General features: G+C 39.8%; 1 non-coding gene across 1 annotated transcript; it reads right to left on the bottom strand.

Moving 5' to 3' along the window:
• Positions 1-334: 334 nt before the first annotated feature.
• TRNAL-CAA lies at positions 335-416 on the bottom strand. Its single transcript has one exon. It is a non-coding gene; the product is annotated as a tRNA-Leu (tRNA).
• Between the last annotated feature and the right edge of the window lie 17,840 nt (positions 417-18,256).

The following is an 18,256-nucleotide window of genomic DNA, read 5'->3' on the forward strand; positions in this document are numbered from 1 at the left end:
TTATTGTTATTACTGTTGTTGTTTGTTCTTCCTTCTCGAAGAGTACCCTGACATCAAGGAGGTGATGTCATGTCTTGCAGTGAACTGGATTTAAGTGAGAGAGGGCCATGCAAAGTCTCCAGCCTACTCTTTCCTCCAGAGCCATCTGGGTCCAGTGGCAAGATATACATCAGGACAACTGGAGATGGCCCCAGATGTTTGAGGCAAGTGGGGTGAAGTGACACAGCTAGTAAATGTCAAATGTCTGAGGCCTGATTTGAATTCAAGTTCTTCTGACTCCAGGGCCAGTGTTCTATCCAGTGTGCCGCCTAGTTACCCCAAAACACCCTAAAGATGATGTGAGCAGGACTTGAACCTACGCAGGGAAACCCCATTGGATTTTGAATCCAACACCTTAGCCATGTGGCCATCACACCTTAGCTCCTGAGATATTTCCCCATCTGTGAAAGTCCCTAGCAGAGAGCCTTTCAGCATTGGTTCCATTAGAAAAGTAGCCAGGACTCCTCAAGTTTCTGTTTGAAATTCTGTAACTTCCTTAGCTTCTTGGTGGAGGAGGTCCACCCACAGCCTTCTCCCTCAAGGTAGGGAGTCAAGGTATTCCTCTTGGGAACAGTGACAGGATAAGCCTGAAGCTTTCATACCGTGGGTGGGAGTTTCCCAGTTTCTGCCTCATGTCTGCTCCAGTCTCATGGCTCTTATCTCAGCAAGATCTGGAATCTCTGGGTCAGAGAGCATAGGATGGGCTTCTGACTGGGGCCCCTCAGTCTCTATATGCATCAGAAGAGATCTCTTCACTTAGTCACTAACTCCATTAGCCACCCTCTGCTTTCATTGCAGTCCCTGAAAGTGGAGAGCTCTGTTTCTAGCTGCAGTGAACCAAGTTTACTTTCAGTATAATGACACTGGCAAGTACGATTTATGCATCACAGTCAAAAATCTGGATGGAATGCTGGCCTTAGCACTCTCTTCACCCTTCTGGGCAGTTCTCCTCCAACACCTCCCTCTGTCAGAATGGAGAACTTGTTGCTAGTCCCCCAGAGAGGATTCCTTATATAAGATCAGAGAGGTTCTAGTGACAGGGAGCCAGGAAGGCTCCCATTATCCTATCACACAACCCTCATTTTCCATCTTGGGATAGCTTTTCTCCCAGCTCAAACATGATGTGAGCCATGAGACCATCTCTTCTTGTCTCAACCTGCCAAGATTATTCCAAATGTTGTAGGCATAATTCTAATATCAGAACCTTCTTAGTTCAGGTTCAATGTTGGGATGAAATTTAGCACTCACAAGTCACTGAACATTTATCAAAGGAGATTTACTTTGCTGTAACACAGTAAGAGTGTGTAACAAGGTCCTTTGCTTCTTTGAGTGTGGCCCCCATCTCCATCTAGAAACAAGTCTGGTCACTGCTCCTCCCACCTTGGGCACTTCCTCCATCCAAGTATAATGACTTCAAATGTTTCATGTACCCAAGAAGTTTGAGAAACAAGGCTGGGGCTTTTTCTGTCCCTAGACCAAAAAGTTATTTTAGGGAAGCTAAGTCTATCAGGGAAGCTAAGGCTAAAACCAAATTGAATGAAGGAAATGCTGCTGTTCTGATCACAGTGGATGTGTGATCTGAGCAGGCCAAGGCAGCTCAGTTGAACCTTGGAGTTCTTGGAAACTCTTCAAGACCAGAAGTTTCAGAGAAAGTGTGGACCTGTATTCATGGAGGTAATTCCTTCTATCAATGACATCACAGACCAAGTCCCTTTCCTAAGGAAAATAAAAATGAGTTGTTTTAATTTTTTTTTTCAGGGCAATGAGGGTTAAGTGACTTGCCCAGGGTCACACAGCTAGTACGTGTCAAGTGTCTGAGGTCAGATTTGAACTCAGGTCCTCCTGAATCCAGGACTGGTGCTTTATCCACAGTGCCACCTAGCTACCTCTTAAGATCATATGAGCAACTGGAAAAAATCTACAAAAAATAATTTTGGGAAGGGTTCTAACAATGGGAGATCACAAAAAAATGGTCAGCTGCTACTTCTTGCTACTGTCAGTTGACCTCCCTCCTGGCCATTAATCTTTTAATTTGTTACTTTTAATTTGAGATGGTCTAGGAAATCAGATAACAAAAACTTATTTTTGTTGTTGTTGTTCAGTTTCAGTTGTGTACAACTCTTTGTGACCCCATTTGGAGTTTTATTGGCAAAGATACTAGAGTGGTTTACCATATCCTTCTCTAGCTCATTTTACAGATGAGGAAACTGAGGCAAACAGGGTTAATTGACTTGCGTGGGGTTACATAGCTAATAAGTATCTGAGAACAGATTTGAACTCAGGAAGATGAGTCTTCCTGACTCCATATCCAACACTCTATCCACTGTGCCACCTACCTGCCTAATAAAGCTTATTAGAATTGTTTTTAAGATGAAATAGTCTGGCAGAGCCAAGGTGGCGGAGAGGAATCAGCAAGCTACCTGAGCTCTCCTTCTGTTCCCTCAAAAAGAACATTAAATCAAGCCTCTGGACGGATTCTGAAACTACAGAACCTGCAAAGAGACAGAGAGACACAGTCTTTCAACCAGAGATAATTTAGAAGACTTCAGGAAAAGGTCGGTCTGACTTGGGCAAAAGGGAGGCCCAGTGCAGGGCAGCAGCCCAGCGCCGAGGGGGTCGGGGCAAGTCAGCAGGAGCTGCGGGCCACAGCCGAGCAACTGAGGCCCCTGGATCCTGGCTCAAAAATCTGGTGGCTCAGCAGGACAGTGGTGAAACCCACCTACACCAGCTGAGAGGGCAGGTTGCCAGCCGGAGGGCCACGCACAGGATAGGGGCGACTAGTCCCACTGATCCCAGTGCGCTCAGACAGGAAGTCCAGGGCGGGACAACTCCACACACCATAGAGGCCTCAGTGTAAAAAGCCGGTAACACAGCCCCTATATCCCAGCACAAGAAGCTCAAAACAGGGACCCTGGTGCCCCCAGAGCAGACCTCAACTTAAAAAATAAATAAATAAGCTGCAATATGAGTAAGAAGCAAAAAAGAGCCCTCTCCATTGAGAGCTTCTGTATCAACAGGGAAGAGGCAAACACAAACTCAGATGAGGACAATACCCTCAAATTGCCTACATGTGAAGCCTCAAGAGGGAAGGTGAATTGGTCTCAAGAACAAAAAGCCTTCCTGGAAGAGCTCAAAAAGGATTTAAAAAATCAATTGAAAGAGGTAGAAGAAAAAATGGGGAGAGAAATGAAAGCAAAACAAGACAACTATGAAAAAAGAATCAGCAGCTTGGAAAAGGAAGCACAAAGATTGACTGAAGAAAACAATTCCTTAAAAAATTCATCTGGCCATATGGAAAAAAAGGTGCATAATCTCACTGAAGAAAACAATGCCTTAAAAAATTCATTTGACCAAATGGAAAAAAAGGTGCATAATCTCATTGAAGAAAACAATGCCTTAAAAATTAAAATTGGACCGTTGGAAGATAAGGAATCCATGAATCAAAAGAATGAAAAAATAGAAGAAAATGTGAAATACCTCATTGGAAAGACAACTGTGGAAAACAGATCCAAGAGAGACAATTTGAGAATCATTGGATTGCCTGAAAGCCGTGATCAGAAAAGGAATCTAGACACCATATTCCAGGAAATTATTAAGGAGAACTGCCCTGATATCATGGAATCAGAGGATAAAATCGTCATTGAAAGAATCCACTGATCACCTCCTGAAAGAGACCCCAAAAAGAAAACTCCAAGGAATATTGTAGCCAAATTCCAGAATTATCAGGTGAAGGAGAAAATACTCCAAGCATCCAGAAAGAAGCAATTTAAATATCATGGAACCACAGTCAGGATTGCTCAAGACCTGGCACCTTCAACATTAAAGGACCACAAGGCTTGGAATATGATATTCCGGAAGGCAAAGGAGCTTGGATTGCAGCCAAAAACCTATTACCCAGCAAAAATGTGCATTCTCTTTCAGGGGAAAAGATGGACATTCAATGACATTGGGGACTTTCAAGATTTTTCTGATGAAAAGACCAGAACTGAATAGAAAATTCTATCTTAACATACAAGACTCAAGAGAAGTTTAAAAAGGTAAACAGAGGGGGAAAAAAGTTACTCAATTAGGTTAAACTGTTTACATCCCTACACGGGAAGATAATACTTATAACTGTTAAGAATTGTAAATGTATTTGGGCAGCCAGAAGGACTATACACAGGGTATAAATATAAATTGTCTTTGATGTGATGATACAAAGAAAATTAAGGGGTTAAAAAGGGAGTCTATGGGGGGCAGCTAGGTGGTGCAGTGGATAAAGCACCGGCCCTGGATTCAGGAGTTCCTGAGTTCAAATCTGGCCTCAGACACTTGACACTTACTGGCTGTGTGGCCCTGGGCAAGTCACTTAACCCCCATTGCCCCACAAAAACAAACAAACAAACAAAGGGAGTCTATGGGGAGGAGAGGAAAGGGGGTGAATTACATTGCATGAAGAGGTGACAAGAAAAACCCCTATTACAATAGAGGGAAAGAAGGGAGGGGTGAATATTGTTTCAACCCTATTCTCATCAGATTTGATTCAAAGAGGGAATAACATATATGTTCGTTGGGATAAAGAAATTTATCTCATTCTTTAGGGAAGTAAAAGGGGAAGGGAAGGGTGGGGACTGATAGAAGGGAGGACAAAAGCAAGGGAGAAAAGGGTAAAGAAAAGGGAGGGGGTGATAAAAAAGGAGGGCAGATTGGGGGAGGCAGGCGTAAGAAGCAAAACATTGGTGAGGAGGAATAGGGTGAAAGAAGGGGGAAAAGTACAAAGGGGGGTAAATAGAATGGAGGGGAATAGACTAATAATAACTGTGAATGTGAATGGGATGAACTCTGCTATAAAACGGAAGCGAATTGCAGAGTGGATTAAAAGCCAGAATCCTACAATATGCTGTTTACAAGAAACACATTTGAAGCAGAGAGATACACACAGAGTAAAGGTAAAAGGCTGGAGCAGAATATATTATGCTTCAGCTAAAGTAAAAAAAAGCAGGGGTAGCAATCCTTATCTCAGACAAAACACAGGTGAAAATAGATCTCATTAAAAGAGATAGGGAAGGAAACTACATCTTGCTAAAAGGTACTATAGATAATAAAGTAATATCAATATTAAATATGTATGTGCCAAGTGGTATAGCATCCAAATTCTTAGAGGAGAAGTTAAATGAGTTACAAGAGGAACTAGACAGTAATACTATTGATTAGAGAGATGCAAATTAAAACAACTCTGAGGTACCACCTGACACCTATCAGATTGGCTAAAATGACAAAAAAGGAAAATAATAAATGTTGGAGAAGCTGTGGAAAATGATGAGTGAGACAAGCAGAACCAGAAGAACATTGTACACAGTATCATCAACATTGTGTGTTGATCTACTGTGATGGACTAGATTCTTCTCACCAATGCAATGGTACAGAAGAGTTCCAGGGGACTCATGATGGAAGGGGATCTCCAAATCCAGGAAAAAAAAAAAGAACTGTGGAGTTTAGATGCTGATTGAACCATAATATTTCTTTTGTTTTTGGTGCTGTTGTTTTTCTATTTTGAGGTTTTTCCTCATTGCTCTGATTTTTCTCTTGTAACATGACATGCAGAAATATGTTTAATGTTAGTATATATATATATATATATATATAACCTATATCAGATTACCTGCTGTCTAGGGGAAGGGTGAGGGAGAAAAATATGAAATTGGAAAGCTTGTATAAATAAATGTTGAGAACTATCTATACATGTAACTGGAAAAAAATAAAATACTTTTATCAGAAAAAAAAGATGAAATAGTCTGAGTGATCATTTAAGGAGTTTTCTGTGAACCTGAATAAAATATGAAACTTGAATTGTCTTTCTTCAATTTTTTTCAATTTCCTTCAAATTTTGCCAAATTTCTCCTCCTTAAATTAAATTTCTGATCTACTTTACTAGTCCAAACCCTTCCAAGTCACCTATACTATTTCCTTCTCCTTTCTTCTTCTTTTCCTTTTTCTACAACCTTTTCCCACAGAAGTCAGAATTAGAAATATTCAATGCAATACAATAAATACAAAACAGTGCAATACAATATAGTTCAAATAAAATGTTGTTGTTGTTTGTTTGTTATTTTTGAAGACCAGTGATGACATAGGCTGATGTCTCAACGTGGATGAATTGAATTTAAGTGAGGTAGAGTTACACAAAGTTGTCAGCCTCACTCTCTTTTCTGGAGTCATTGAAGTCCAGTGGCAAGATGAAAGTCAGGATGACTGGCTATGGCCCAGGATACATTGGGTGACCTTGGTGTCTTCTATTTCTGATCAACTTCTAAGCGTTCCACAGCACCTGCTTCAGCCACTTTCATGGTCATTGGAACAAATTGTTCTCATGTGTCCATTCTGCCAGGGAAAATCTTCACATGCTTGGGGTAGACATCCCCCTAACTTACTGATGGGTTTGTAACCCATAGGTTATCACCTGGTTTAAACCATCTGTGGAGATGGTTTACTGGGGTGTGGCCACTGTGCATGCTGAGCCACAGGTGAGTTGACACCACGTAGACACCAAAGGTGAATGAGTAGCCCTGAAAAAAGGCTTGGCAAACCCTCACACCAGAGGTGCTACTCCTCCTTGAACACCCACAAACCCCAGTTCAAATAAAATAATTGTGAACAAATTATATACAGATGAATAAAAGATTATATTCAAAGAAGAAGGTATATGCAGCTGGGTAAATCCAGGAAAGGCTTCATGTAGAAGACCAAGATTGACCTCAAGGAAATTAGGGGTTCTAAGAGGCTGAGGTAAGGAGAGAATTGAAAGGTAAGAGGATAGAAAATGGAGTGTTGGATATGAGGAACATTAAGTGACCAGTTTTGCTGTCTCATAGAGTGTGAAAGGGAATAATCTATAATATGACTGGAAAGGTAGATTGGGACCAAGTTGTGAAGAGCTCTAAGTGCCAAAAAGAGGAGTTTTTATTTTATCTTAGAGGTAATAGGGAGTTTATTGAGTTGAAGAGCGGCATAGTAAGACAAGTGCTTTAGGAAAATCACTTTGGCAGCTGTGTGGAGGATAAATAAAAGAAGGAAGAGCAGTTAGATGGTAATTTGGAACTGGAATTTAGGAAAGAGAATGATGATCTATATGTGTAAATACAGACATATGCAATTTTATGTAATATAATACGCATATGCATTATGCAAAATATAAATATCTACACACATTAAATATCTATGTAGCCCATAAATATGTATAGAAACATACATGCATCTGGGAATCATTCACATCGAGATTATTTCTTTGTCTTTTTCTTTTTTTTTTTAGTGAGGCAATTGGGGTTAAGTGACTTGCCCAGGGTCACACAGCTAGTAAGTGTTAAGTGTCTGAGGCCAGATTTGAACTCAGGTACTCCTGACTTCAGGGCTGGTGCTTTATCCACTCCACCACCTTAGCTGCCCCACATTGAGATTATAATTAAGCCTATGGGAACTGATGAAGTCACCAAGTAAACAAGTATAGAGGGAAGAAAAGAGGGCTCAGGGCAGAGGCTTGGGATGCACCTAAAGTTAGGGGCATGATAAAGAGGACAATCCTGCAAAGAAGTCTAACAAGTAGTGGTCAGGCAGGAAGGAGAACTAAGAAAGAGAAGAACCCAGAAGAAGAGAGAGTATTCAGGAGGAGAGATGTTTGGTTCTCACTATACCAGTGAGAGCTAAAAGTGTGGCAAAGTCTGGGAGTTAGAAGACCAGAATGAAAATAATTAGAGCTCTTAGCGATCATTCTTTGGATAAAGCTGAATGACCCTCAAGGTCCATAAATAATGGTTTTTACTTTCAGGCCATTTGTATAACTTATTGGCTTGTCAGTTCATTTTTGTAATAACACTTCCTGCCCATTAATCTCAGGCTTTTAAAATGAAATCATGTTTCCAAGTATTTGGCAAAAGGGTTATGGGAGGACTTCCTATTTGGGGGGAATACAAAAGAACACAGGATCTATAGTGTACAGGAAATGGAAAGCTCTGATTTCCTGGCAAAGCTAGTAAAGGAACAAACAGGGAACATATTTCACAAAAGCAGCTGAACATGTATGTAACTAAGTCCTGGTTGTTCCTAGGATCGAAGTCAATTAGAAAGAATGACATTCTGAGAGTAATCTCTAGTTCCAGTTCCTGGGCTGATACTGTGTTCTTGTTACACTATGCTAGTGATAAAAAGTCTAAAAAGTAATGCTTTTCTTAAGGGGTTACAGTATTTAAAAAAAAAAGAAAACCCACTATTGACATAAATCTTGATGTCAGACTTCTTTAGAATAAAAAATTATGCAAGGAAACTCTTTTGATTAGGTAAGCACTTTTAGCTCTTGTGAAAGTCTAGCTGGAAATTTAATTCATCTTAATTCAACATAATGCAATTTAATTCAACAAATATTTATTAAATATCTACTATGTGCCTTTTAATTTAACCTCCATAATATCTGTGTTGTGGTAAACATATTTTGGCAGCAGTTACCTACCACATGAATTCATAGAAGAGATGTTTCTCCCATAACAATAGTTTGGGGAAACCAAGTCCCTGAGAAGCTTCCAGCAGGACCTTTCTCCTCTTGCTGTGGCCTGACCATTATGCCAGCTGATGTTGGCACTAACAATAATGTTAGTGACTTCTCCTCACCATCCTGCTGCAGAGACTGAGAAACAATTATACCCCTTCCTTCTGTTAATTTGGACCTGGGTATAGTCTTTGTCTTGAAACCATCTTCCTTTGCACGGTTCCTTATGCCCTGGGTTATGTTATGTTAGGTCTTAGGTCTTCCTGTGAATGAGTTGCTTTATATACTCTTTTTTTTTCTTTTCTTTCTTTTTTTTTTTGGTGAGGCAATTGGGGTTAAGTGACTTGCCCAGGGTCACACAGCTAGTAAGTGTCAAGTGTCTGAGTCCAGATTTGAACTCAGGTCCTCCTGAATCCAGAGCTGGTGCTCTATCCACTTTATATACTCTTTTGGACACTATTTTGGGAGGTGATTGTCCTGTCTTTGGGTCTTAGGAAGCCTGCAAGTCTGTAATGTGCTACAAAATATTCCTTTTTCTGGAGGTCTTTATTAATAGGATAGATTTTTCTCCATGTAGGGCTAGTTAAGTGGGACCCTGTGGGAAACAAGGGGATAGAAAAGGTTAGCAGGGGGGAAAATTTTTTTTTAAATGAGTTCAAGTTCATGTATGGGGTAAGTATCAAAAAATCAGCATGGGCTACATTAGCATTTTTTTTCAGTGGGGCCTCTTTTCTTGAGTTCCTCTTAATGTGGTTTCCTGGGGAGAGCTTTGTTTCCTACCAGAAGTAGGTATTATGGGGAACAGTAGGGGCGGTGGCAGTAAATGTGGGCAAAGACAATATTGAGGGCCTAATGACCTTTGCAAACTACTCTTTGTAAGGTTCGTCCATAACTTTTCAAGTTTCTTCCAAGGCCGGGTTTTGTACTTTTTGGAGAAGGGGTTCCTCTTGGAAGGAACCTGAGCCTGTTTGTTACATAAGGTTCTAATGTAACAAGTACAACGATACCCAAGGACGAAGACGCAAATGAAAACAACCAAAAAAGGGCATCTAAACCTAGATAGTCCAAGAGCAGGAAAAGCGTGACTGTTAGGAAAATTTGATTCCTCTGGCAGGAAAAAACCTCAGGGCAGTCACGTCTCTGAAGGAGAAAGTGGTTCTCGTTTGACAGACTGAGGAAGGAGTGGCTAATTCCTTCACACATACCAGCCTACCTCTATTGTTTCCAGCTGAGTTGTTCTGAGGCAGCTGCTTCTGGAACCCACCCCCACCCCTCATCCCCCACCCTCACTCCCACGTGGATTTTCCAGTTAGTATGTTTAGCTTCACCTTAGTGATTATTGTTAATCATGTGGTAATAGTTTTCAAAATGACATATTAAATACATCAATTATAATATGTATAAAATACAGAGCAAGAGAGAGAGACACATAGACAGAAGCAGCGTGGCATAGCTGGCCTTCGGAATCAGGAAGACCAAGGCTCAAGTCATTTTTGATGACTCTAGACAAGTCAATTAACTTTTCATTGCTCCAGGGAATGTTTTTAAATCAATTTCTGAATGTTTGCATATTTGCAAGTAGAAGGAGGTAGTGAAAATAAATATGAACATGTATATTGTATGTGATTTCACTTGAACCACAATATAAAGAACTCTTGATTTAGAGTTAGAAGGTTTATATTTGAATTGTGGGTCTGCTACTTACAAACTGTGTAATCTTCTGTAATTTACTTGGCCTGTCTAGACCTCTGTCCTAGATGCTCTCAAAGGTTCCTACTAGTTTTTATTGTGAACCTAAGCCACAAAGTAATTTTTGCCTTTGTCAAGTAGCCTTTTAGTTAAATGTCAGGATGGATTTCATATTATTTGAAGGTTGGTATTTTTGTTGTTGTTTCATTTCAGTTATGTCTGACTTTTTGTGACCCCATTTAGGATTTTCTCAGCAAAAAGTTTAAGGATTCCTTGGGGGTTGGAATCTTTGGTTTCTTGGGGTCCCACTACAGTAGGCATATATTTGTTTTCTAGTTTTTGGCTACTACAAAAAAAAATGTTATTGTGAATGTCATTTTCCCTCCTACATTTGACCTTTTTGGGGTATATGCCTAGCAATGGGATCTACTTGTCAAGAAGCTTGGGTGTTTTAAAGTTACTTTAAGTTACTCAGGAGAGTTGGATAAATTCCTAGCTTGGCCAACAATATATTAATTTATCTGTATTCATGGAACACCTAAAATTGATTGTATACGTTGTCAACCTGAAATTTAATGAAAACAATTAACATAACAAAATTAAAGTCTTTAATCAGGGTGGAGGAGTTGCAGTTTTCTGTCCTACACAGCAAGCCTTGTACCTGAAAGTATCTGAAAAAGGAAACTGTGGACAAAGTTAATATGGGGTACTAAAACAGAGAGAAGCACGAGGTTGTCTTTGGGAAGAGTAAGTTTCTGACAGTTTCACTAAATAGGTTCTTTTGCATAATAAGCTACAGTCGGGAGAGAAAGCTTGGGAATCTCATGAAGGGGAGAGTTTAGGGGTTTTACAAAATAATCAGAGGCCAGAATGATATAGTTGGGTCAGCTTCAGGAAACTCATTGGCCTGGGAGCTGAAACTAGATAGACATCAATCAGTTCTCAGTCAATGACGTTTGTCAGCATCTTTTGTCATTTTTGGTACTTTGCTGAGTGTGGAGTCAAACCTCAGAATTGGTTTGACTTTAATTTTTCTTCTTAGTGATTTGGAGCAATCTTTTTTGTTAATAGTTTGCAAATCTTTTAAGAACTATTGGATAGTTCTTATCTTTTCCCTGCTTATCCACTGGGGAAAGTGATTTCATTAATCTTCTTTTTATGGGGGAAATTGGGTGGGGGTTTGGGTTGGGGGTTCTTAGGAATTCCTCTTTAAAGAATTACACCCTCTTGCACACAAATCCAATTATAATAAAATAATATTTTATTTAGGTGCCAGGGAAAGCAAATCAAGAGAGAAGTCCTTGGACTTCTCATGGGAAGAAGGCATGGCACAGAAGCATGGCTCTCTGAGATACCTTTCTCCTCCAGCAGGAGACAGGGAAATCCTTTTATAGAGGATTGATGGGGGTGATCATCTGACTGTGGAAAGCCACTGGTGGTGGCTGGGGGAAGTTGGGTGAAGGGTGACTCTGGATCTCTCAAGCTATCCCTGTCCTCCTCATGCCACAAAGGCAACAGCCACAACTAATCTTATATCCCCGAGGGCTGGGGGAGACTGGAATGAAGGGTGGTGATCCTGGAGCTAGCTCAATCCCGATCCCATGCCACTTATCTCTTTAGGTGTGTCTGTCCTTTGGTTTAGTTTCTCAAAGAGAAGGTTCTTTGATTTGCCCCATAACATCCTCAAAGAACTAACTTTTAATTTTGTTGATTACTTTTGTAGTTATTTTGTTTTTCATATTAGCTATTTCTCTTCTAATGTTCAAAATTTCCTTTTTTGCACTTATTTTGGATTTATTGATTTGTTGATTTTTCTATCTTTTAAAATGGCATAAATTGCACACGCAGTTCATGAATTTTTTTCTGTTTTGTGAAGGCATGTTTCCAGAGACATTTTTCCTCAGAGATACAATTTCCTAAATTATAAATTTAGTTTAATCCCAGGAATTTTGGTATGTTGTCTCATCATTATCATTCTCTTTAGCAGTTATTAATTTTTCCATGATGAGTTCTTTAGTGGACTTATTATTTGGAATATTCATTATGGTCTGTATCCTTTGCTTATGTTCCTTGATTTAATTACTAATTTTATTGCATTGTGATTGACAAAGAATGCTGGACAGCATGAGCAAGAATAATACATAGGGAGGGCTAAGTTTAACCAGACAAAATGTTTTTCCTTACTTGACTGCCAGACAAAAAGAGAGTCTTCCCCATTCAATTCCAGGTTCAAAACCTGCTGACAGTTGAGAATACCTGCTTCTAATGAGGAATACCAAAGGAGTTTCCATGGAGTGAGTTTTAGGACAAGCCCTTAGGCAATATCATAAACTTATATTCAACAGTAAATTGACAAACCAGATTAGGGAAAGGTATATTCTGTCACCACTGTATCCTCAGCTCCCTTTTTTTTTTTTTATGAAGGACAGATCTTTTACTGTTTTTACAGACCAGTGTTTTATCCGAGGAGCCAGATTAGACTGTCTTTTTTAATAAATTCAGGAAATTTGTCTCTAGAGACAAACAGTGCTGTCAGTGCAGGGCACTGCTTTCTTTCCCACTGTAACCATAATATGAATGAGTCTATCACCTGATGACAATACCATTCTAAGGAGATTAGTGAAGGTGATAAGAATGCCAGAAATCACTGTGTTTTGGATGAAGCTAACTGTTCTGGGACCAGAGGAGACACTTGGACTTGACCCAGTTATTCTAGACTGGAAGAGCCTCTCTGCTCCTGTCATTTATGTGACTGTGCCTTCTGAGAACAGATACTCTACTTTTACATCACCCAGAGCTGGAATAATTGTTAAATATCAAATAATGGGCCAGCATTTTGTCTATGAAGGTTATACAGGATATGATAACAAAAAGATTATGGAGGATTTGGGAAGCTGGCACTTAGTGAGTCTGGGTTATCTACACTAGGGCTTCTTAAACTTTGTCTACTCATGATCCCATTTCACCTGAGGAAGAGAAAATGAGGCCGAGACGTTGCACAGTTCTGCCTCAAAATCCAATTCACACACAAGTCAAGATATCACCCATAATGTCAGTGGTCTTCTTCAAAAATGAAGGATGAACAACAACTGTCCATATCTTTTTTGTAATTCAGCTAGTTTTTCTATGAATTTAAATGTTATACCAGTTGGTACATATATGTTAAATATTATACTGTCTATTGTTGTTCAGTCATTTAATTTATGTCTGATTCTTTGTAACCCCATTTGGTGTTTTCATGGCAAAGCTACTGAAGTGGTTTGCTATTTCTCTGCGTCATCTTACAGATGAGGCAATTGAGGCAAACAGGGCTAAGTGATTTACGCAGGGTCATGTTAAGGGCTAAAATTCTAGCTATTCTGTCTAAAATATCTAATGAGTGGTTGCCAATAAATTATAAGCTTTAGCAAGAGTTAGACTTTTAAACATTTATTAAGGAGAATAAGAATTTGATAGAGAGAGAAAAGGCCTAGATTCCTATCTATTAAAGGGAGAGTGCATTTCTAGCTCCGCTCTCCACCAGAGTCCAAAGGAAAGAGCGCGAGGCAGAGCGCCAGTCTCTTCCTTCTGCCTCCCACTAGCCAATGTCACTTCCTGACACCAAAGAAAAGACGCATGTTCTTGTCCTCAAAGACGTTCATGGGCGGAACTCTTCTACAGCAATTCTCCAGCAGGTGGCTTCATTCCAATCGTTACAGTTACATAGCTGGTAAATATCTGAAGTCAGATTTGAACTTAGGCAGATAAGTCTTCCAGACTCCAGGCCCAGCACTCGATCCACCATGCCACCTAGCTGCCTCATTTATATTGTCTATCTTTTAAACAAAATGTAGTTTCCCTATTATTATAAATTTTATTTTTGCTTTCTCTGATACCATGCCTATAACTTCTGCTTTTTTTGAATTTATCTAGTGTGTAATAAATTTTGTTTTAGCCTCTCATTTTCATTCTTTATGTGTCTTTATTTTTTTCATGTGTTTCTCTTATGCAACAAAGGTTGGCTTTTGTTTTCTTATTCATTTTGTCATGTTCTTATTGGATTATATAATCTATTTACATTTAAGGTCATTTAATAATTATTAGACTTAGTTTTTCCTCCATTATTTCTTTTATATTACTTTTCTTTTGGTCCCCTTATACTTTTAAGTGAGTACTATGATTAATTTTGCTTACATTACTTTGCTGCTAGTCTATTCCCACAGGCTTTCCTCCTCTCCTCCACTCTCATTGCCACCTTATCCTAAGATATGTTAAGTTGTTTAAATTGTTGGTTTCTTTCTTTCATTTATTTAGTAATCTATTTCTTCCCTACTTTTTTCCTTTCTGTTTCCACATATATTTAAATAAGTATTTCAAAATTATTCTTCCCCTCCTTTCCTATAACATCTTTTTTAAAAAAGTAATTTTTTCTTTTTCATGGCACCTTTTCTTTTCTTTTCTTTTGGTGAGGCAATGAGGGTTAAGTGAATTTCCCAGGGTCACACAGCTAGTAAGTGTCAAGTGTCTGAGGTCAGATTTGAACTCAGGTCCTCCCAGGGCTGATGTTTTATCCACTGCGCCACCTAGCTGCTCCTCATGGCACCTTTTCAAGAAAGTTTTCTTTGTTTTGTCCTCATTATTTCTCTTCCACCTTTTTGATTTTTCTTTTAAGATCATCAAAACATAATAAAATCACTCCCAGGCCTTCTGCCTAATTAGAATCCCTCTATGAACCCTGATGACGATAGATTCTGAGGTATTACATATACCATTTTCTCATATGAGAATGTAAACAATATTCTCATATAAGAATGTAATCTAGTTTAGTTCTTTATGATTGCTCACTCATGTTTACCTTATTAATGCTTCCTTTTATTATTGTATTTTGTAAGGTCCAGATTTTAATTGGGGAGTGTTAATTAGGTGGCTCACCGTAATATTGGGGTAAGGAAGAAGATTAACAGCCTCTTTCAAAAAAAATGAAACAGGGTTTATTAACAGGAACAAATTTAAAACACAAGTAAGATTAGTAGAACTAGGGACAAGGGAAAAAGGGAATAGGATAAGGAAAATAATATGACCTGAAATCACACCAATTGGACTCAGCTGTGCTGCATCTCCCTCGTACCTGCTGGAATAAGCTGACTCCTCCCTTCTCTCTATCCCAAAAAAGGCCCCTCTTCCGAAGGAAACAGGGTCCACATTCACACAGCCCCAAGCTAATTGGCTGGCAGCCCTGATTGACAGAATCAACAGGCAGCTGTACAAACACCAGCAGCACCATTTTCCTGATGCCAGGGTCACCTGACTGCCCTCACTGGGCTTCCAATCATTATAATTTAGCCAGGCCCACTTAAGCGTCATCGAGAGGTGATGACGTGTGCTGCAGCGCCATGGATGGAGCACCTTGCTGAAGCAGAGGGGGCAGCATCTGAGGTCAGCCAGAGAGTGAGCTGGGGCTTCTAATTTTAACCAAAGATGGGGTCAGAGAAAGGTCAAATCACAATTAATTTTTTACAGTTTGTATATCACATTTTCTAATGGTCTTCACCTCTCATCTTTTCTTTAGGAATGCTTGGAAGTTCTCTGTTTTGTTAAAGGTTCATTTTCCCCCTGTAGGATTATACTTATTTTTGCTGGATAAGTTATACTTGGTTGTAAGCCTTTTTCCTTTGCTTTCTAGAATATCATATCCAAAGTGCTCTGGTCATTTAAGTAGTGGCTGGTAAATCTTATGTAATCTTGACTGTGGCTCCTCAGTATTTGAATTTTTTCTTTCTCATTGTTTACAGTATTTTCCCCCTGAACCTGGGTGCTCTGTGTTTTGGCTGTAATATTCCCTAGAGTTTTCATTTGGGGTTCTCTTTCAGTAGGTGACCAGTGAATTCTTTCTATTTCAACTTTGCCCTCTCTTTCTAAGAGGTTTAGGCAATTTAAAAAATGCTTCTTAACTATCTTTACATGTAACGGAAAAAATAAAATACCTTATACATAAAAAAAAATGCTTCTTGAAAAATGATGTCTAGGCATCATATCAATGTCTAGGTGATGACATTTTGATAGTCCAATGATTCTTATGTGTTGTGGTCGTCAGCTCCAAAGAGCCTGTGCCCCTCCCCCACCTGGGCCACTGCTACTCAAGGCTACCTCCTGGTTCTCAGCAGGGGTGAAAAACCCAAGTTCTTCTTCAGCACCAGCACAGACCCCTGTAGTCTCCCCTCTCACCAGACTGTGAGCTTAGTTCCAGACGACACTGGTGCTTCAGCTGATTCAGAGGCTCTGGGGGTCTCCTTTTCTGGTGAGGCCTTCCTGGCACTGTATCTGTGTCAGGGTGACTGTGGGGTTGGCTCCACTCCTGTCTCAGCACAGCAGCTCCCTCCTTCTGACCTTCCAAGCTGTTCTTGGTTAGAAAATGATTTCAGCACATTCTTCTGTGGGTTTTGCTGTTCCAGGCATTGTCCTATGGCATTATTTCAATATTTTTTGGAGTGATTGTGTCATGAGTTCAAGAGCTCATTGCCTTTCCTCCCCCATCTTGGCTCCACCGATGATTCTTAAATTTTGTCTCCTTGATTTTTCCAGGTCAGTTCTTTTTCTTAATAGATGCTTTACATTTTCTTCTCCTTTTTTTTTGGTCTTTTTACTTCATTTTATAATATTGATATTTCTTAGAGTCATTAGCTTCTGTTTCAATAATTCTAATTTTCAACGAATTATTTTCTTCATTAAGATTTTGTACCTCAGGGGCAGCTAGGTGGCACAGTGGATAGAGCACCGGCCCTGGAGTCAGGAGGACCTGAGTTCAAATCCGGCCTCAGACACTTAACACTTACTAGCTGTGTGACTCTGGGCAAGTCACTTAACCCCCATTGCCTCACTAAAAAAAAAAAAAAAAAGATTTTGTACCTCTTATTCCAAACTATTAATTCTATTTTCATATTTTTTCTCCTCTAGCTCCCATTTTTTGAATTTTCTTCCCCAAGTGCTCGTTTTTTAAAATAATTTTTAGCTCTTTTTTTTTTAAATTCTTGCTTTAACTCCTCTATGAAGTCTTGTCCATGCTGTATTTTTCTTTGAGGTTTTGCTTCTAGATGTTTACTAGTCATTCCCTTCTTCTGGCTTTGTTATCTTGAACTTTCCTATCACCATAATATCTCTTCCTGATGAGAATCTTTTTTTTTTTGTCTGTTTATTCTTCCAACCTACTTCCTGACTTTGGAATTTATGTTAGTGCTGGGCTCTGCACACTTCTGGCAAGGAAAGGAGAGAGGGGACCAGGATGACTGGACTTAGCTTCTGCCTTCTTACATAATTTTCACTGGATTCCCAGCTCATTTTTGGATTCTGCAAGTTTCTAGTGCTCTCAAACTGATGTGATCCAGGGCAAGGTCTTTTCACTGCTCTCCTAGTCTGAACTCTACAGGTTCCTGATTCAGGTTTGGGTCTGTCAGCTTGTCCTTGGTTGGAAGTTTCAGTAGGCTACTGATGACTCAGCCACTCAGCCTGCTAGGAGGCTCTGCAGGTTCGGAATGGCTTTATTTCTGGCTCTCCTTTGGTCTGGGACTCCTGCTCTGGTTATTTCACTGCAAGCTTTCACTGCAGGTTTCCACCTGAGTTGTAAGCTAGATTTGACTCATCACTCTGATCCTGGGATGGGAGTTCCACTTTACCTTGTGTCTGTGACATGGAACTGGGTAGTGGGCAACAGAGCTGCCAGATGGCACCCATCCATGCACCATGTACTAGTTCAGGGATATTCTGGGATCACTTTCTGCCCCAGGGTTCCTGCCCTGTACCCAGTCTTGGTTCTCTTTCATTCCCTGGTCACTGGAATGTTCCATGTGATGCACTCCTGGCCAGACCTTATCCCCAGTGCCTATAAAACCTTCCTTCTGTTTCCTTAACTTACCTGGGGCTGGAAAAGTGACTCACTGGGATGTTTTCTTTCTTCATCAGAATTCAGTCTGGTTCATTCTCTAGATCTTTATTGAAGACATTTAGTGGGGGGCTGGGCTACTTCTTACCTCTGACACC

The sequence above is a fragment of the Dromiciops gliroides genome, chromosome 3 (assembly GCF_019393635.1).
Source record: "Dromiciops gliroides isolate mDroGli1 chromosome 3, mDroGli1.pri, whole genome shotgun sequence".
NCBI classification, from domain to species: Eukaryota; Metazoa; Chordata; class Mammalia; order Microbiotheria; family Microbiotheriidae; genus Dromiciops; species Dromiciops gliroides.